The sequence below is a fragment of the Pristiophorus japonicus genome, chromosome 25 (genome assembly GCF_044704955.1).
Source record: "Pristiophorus japonicus isolate sPriJap1 chromosome 25, sPriJap1.hap1, whole genome shotgun sequence".
In the NCBI taxonomy this organism is placed as follows: Eukaryota; Metazoa; Chordata; class Chondrichthyes; family Pristiophoridae; genus Pristiophorus; species Pristiophorus japonicus.
The window spans coordinates 4,248,098-4,252,680 of NC_092001.1; the positions used below are offsets into that span (position 1 = coordinate 4,248,098).

Below are 4,583 nucleotides of genomic sequence, written 5' to 3' on the forward strand. Positions count from 1 at the left end.
AACGTCAGGAGTGGGATGTGAACCCAAATTTCCAGAAGAGATTGTGAACTGAACACAGCACCTGAGACCGCTTGGCCATCCTGACTGGTGGAAGTTTCAGTTACAAGTTATAGCTCTTGAAAATTTCAGACCGGGCACTTGTTCAGTGTGACTGGAAGGCTCAGTGACCGGGATATCCTCTCCCCCGCGGTTTTCCTGAGCCTGTGCTCGGTGTGTGGGGAGCTTTGGTCCGGATCCGAGATCGCTTGCATCATGTGACAATGCACCTCGGACTGCTCTTGTTCCATTTTATCGCACATTAGTTTTTGGTTCAAAAATAATATCAGAAGTGTGACATGAACCCACATCTCCAGAGCAGACAATGACCTGAACACAGAACGGCCATCTTGCCCATTCAGTGCTGTGTGTGGCGACCTGCAGGTTGATTTTGAACTTTTGTGTCCTGTCACATGAAATAAATGAGGGCAGCAGGCGTATTGCTGCCTGACACCGGGGAAACAGTGAGACAGACATTGCATTGTGATCAGGTTTAATCACAGCAATATCTGCTGTCAGGAGCTGAAAAGGAGGAAGAGCTAAAAAAAGCTAAGAAATGTCAGCAATTGTGGTAAACTCTTTAATGTGTTTCCTGCTCGTTTCGTGGTGCGGTGCTCACAGAGGGAGCCCAGATTCAGAAAGTAACTCTTTCATTCAAAATCTTTAAAATAATGACATGCAACTAATTAAAATGTGTGTCGGGGGATGGGGATGGATGAAGATTATTTGTTTTATTCCCCACTCATTAACCGACAGCTTTGTTTTGTAGAATTGCGACTGAGGGACAGTGGAAACTTCAATAACTGAACTTTAATTATTTAAGGATTTTGAATCATTGATGAAGTTTTCTCCCCTATCTTATTTTACTCACTCTGTATGTTGGAGACTGGTTTAAAATGTTCAGTCCTTTGCGACAAGGAACCTGGGGCGACTTTTGTTCAATTTATTTCACAGCAAAAATAGTCTCCAATATAAGGTTTCCACCCGTGCTCGAACGAGAGACCTTTCACGTGTCAGGCAACGTGATAACCACTACACTACAGTTAAAGTAATCTTAGGTATAAAACCAGAGCTTTAACGTACAGAGCTGGTCGATACTTCAGGAGCTGGTTTTACGAGAATAGAATGATGGTGCTATATTTCGCAAGGCTGTGAGTTTGGCAGGAAATGATCTCGTGTTTCACAGACTTTACACATCGGAACAGGAGATGGCCATTTAGCAGCGAGTGGTTAGTATCTGGAATGCACGGCTTGAAAGGGCGGTGGAGGCAGACTCAATCTTATCTTTCAGAAGGGAGTTGGATAAGGGTCTGAAGGAAAAACAATTGCAGAGCTACAGAGAAAGAGCGGGGGAGTGGGACTCGCTGAGAGTCGGCACGGGGTCGATTGGCCGAATGGCTTTCCGTGCTGTAATCATTCCATGATTCGATAAGTTAGCGGCACATTTCATAGTGTGGGTGGGAGCACAACATTGCAAAGGGACATGGATTGAGTCGGCAAAACTAGAGGCATCTGATTCAGGAGATTCGTGGCGCGCTGAAATTTCGAGTTCAATGACGATGAAAGGAACATTTTTGTTTTGTGCCGTTTCGGTCAGAGGTTTTCCATGAAAGCAACATGAATTGAAAAGAAATACAATCGCCCAACGTGGGGTTCGAACCCACGACCCTGAGATTAAGAGTCTCATGCTCTACCGACTGAGCTAGCCAGCCGTCTGTCCAATGCAGGTTTTTATCACTCATTGCAGCCAGGCGCCTGTTGGCTCCGCCCCAGATGTTGAATCTTGCTGTTGAAGAACTGCCAGGGTCTTCTTGAATGGTGGACCAGGCTGGAGGGGACGAATAGCCAACTCCGGCCCCGAATCCTGACGTGTTTATGATTAGCTCCTTCAGGGTAAACAAGCCAAAGGAGTACAGAGGAAACGTTACAAGGACACCCTCAAATTCTCCCTGGTAAAGTGCGACATCACCACTGACACCTGGGAGACCCTGGCCGCAGACCGCGCGAGGTGGAGAAAGTCCATCCGGTAGGGCGTTGAGCTCTTTGAGTCTCGACGCAAGGAGCATGAAGAGACCAAGCGCAGGCAGCAGAAGGAGCACGCGGCAAACCAGTCCAACCGACCCCTTCCCTCGACGTATGTCTGTCCCACCTGTAACAGGGTCTGTGGCTCTCCTATAGGACTGTTCAGCCAACAGAGGACTCACTTTTGGATGGAAGCAAGTCCCCCTCGATCCCGAGAGACTTCCTCTGATGGTGTCTATGATTTGCGGTACACTGCGGAAATATCTCCACTTTCAGCACCAGATTACCAGAATTAAACCCAATGGCATCGGCACAAAAGCTCCTCATCTGCTCAGAGCAAAATCTATCATATGACAATAGAATTTTATGAATTAATTAATGTTGTTTAAATCAATGCTTCTTTTTTTTTTTGCAGAGGAGTTGCATTAAGATGTGTAAAATAGATGAACTATTTTTTTATAAGGTTTTGAATTAAAAGTACAATTTCCCTGACCGTGAATCGAACCGGGGCCGCGGCGGTGAGAGCGCTAAATTCCAACCACTCGACCATCAGGGAACCCAGTTTGGACACAGAAGCAGTGGTTTTGTCGAGGTTCACATCGAGCAGCTCCGTAACTCAGGACACTGTGCTCTACGGGCTGTTACGATGGACACACACATCACCTGTTGCTGGAGGGCTATCAACTCAATCAAAGTGACCACGACGTGATTTGAACACGTAACCTTCGGATCTGAAGTCAGACATACTACCGTTGCTCCATCAGACCTACACAGTGAACCGGAGATGTTTGTCTATATGAAGGTTCTGTAATACAAGGGGCTTTAAAATCTCCGCCAATTCCCACCAGGTATCACAAGCAGCGCTCACCTGACAGGCACGGTACAGTTTCTTCTTAAACTTTTCTTTTGCTTTCACGGGAAACCATCATAAATTAACCCCTCACCTTCTTTTGGACAATCAAACAAATGCTAACTCAGGAACAGTCCATACTTCAATCATTTGTCTTGTGCTTTGCATCTTAACTCGAAAACCATATCCCATTTTACTCACTGTATTGTAGCTTTCTGGTTCAAAATCTTTATTGCCGATGACACCACGAATCTGGGGCAACTTTTATCAAATTTAACAGCACCGGTTATTCCTACCTTGCACACAAAATATAATCAGTACTGAAGATAAAATCCCACCGTGCGTATTTTCAGATTCAACGCAGCAGCATTTCAAATAAATTTTACACTGAAAAGATTTGCAAGTGTTGCTTGTATTTGTGTCTTTAATTAAACTTTGTGGCGTCTGACTCCCATTCATGCCACTGCTGAATAAGAAAGGAGGGTTTACATTGACCAGACTGCACTGCCCCTGATATTTGTGAGCTCATCCTTTATATTCAGTAGTTTCTCGCCCTTTGATGGACTGCAGTGTAGCGGATATCACGTTGGCCTCACATAGAGTACTGTTGAGGGGGATGACTCATCAGGGGAGGGCAGCAGCAGCCAAGTTCATGGCACCATGGCTGGTTCTGCTGCACAGAAGGGCAGGAAAAAGAGTGGGACAGCGATAGTGATTGGGGATTCGATTGTAAGGGGAATAGATAGGCGTTTCTGCGTCCGCAACCGAGACTCCAGAATGGTATGTTGCCTCCCTGGTGCAAGGGTCAAGGATGTCTTGGAACGGGTGCAGGACATTCTGAAAAGGGAGGGTGAACAGCCAGTTGTAGTGGTGCACATTGGTACCAAAGATTTAGGTAAAAAAAAGGGATGATGTCCGACGAGATGAATTTAAAGAGCTAGAAGCTAAATTAAAAAGTAGGACCTCAAAAGTAGTAATCTCGGGATTGCTACCAATGCCACGTGCTAGTCAGAGGAGAAATCGCAGGATAGCTCAGATGAATACGTGGCTTGAGCAATTGAGCAGCAGGGAGGGATTCAAATTCCTGGGGCATTGGAACCGGTTCTGGGGGAGATGGGACCAGTACAAACCAGGCGTTCTGCACCTGAGAAGGTCCGGAACCAAAGTCCGAGGGGGGAGTGTTTGCTAGTGCTGTTGGGGAGGAGTTAAACTAATATGGTAGGGGGATGGGAACCAATGAAGGAGACAGAGGGAAACAAAATGGAGACAGATACAAAAGACAGAAAGGAGATGAGTAAAAGTGGAGGGCAGAGAAACCCAAGGCAAAAACCAAAAAGGGCCACTGTACTTCAAAATTCTAAAGGGTCAAAGTGCAATAAAAAGGCAAGCCTGAAAGCTCGGTGCCTCAATGCGAGGAGTATTCGAAACGCAGGAGAGGGCTCTGAGCTAGAGTGGTTGAGAGCGCAGATAAACAGGACCCCAAGAACGAATGCAAAAGGCAGGAGGCAACAGAGCAGAGTAGCACTGGGGTAAGTGTAAACCACAAGGTGATAGGAAGGGACAATATGTATGAATATAAAGGGGCTGCAGGAGGGGTCAAAACTAAAAATCATGGATTAAAAACTAGTATTAAATACTTTACCTAAATGCACGCAGCATTCAAAATAAAGTAAAT

The 4,583-nt window shown here is 45.8% G+C and overlaps 1 non-coding gene across 1 annotated transcript; it reads right to left on the reverse strand.

Annotated features, from left to right (window-relative positions):
- Positions 1-1,675: 1,675 nt before the first annotated feature.
- On the reverse strand, positions 1,676-1,748 carry trnak-cuu (transfer RNA lysine (anticodon CUU)). Its single transcript has one exon. It is a non-coding gene; the product is annotated as a tRNA-Lys (tRNA).
- Between the last annotated feature and the right edge of the window lie 2,835 nt (positions 1,749-4,583).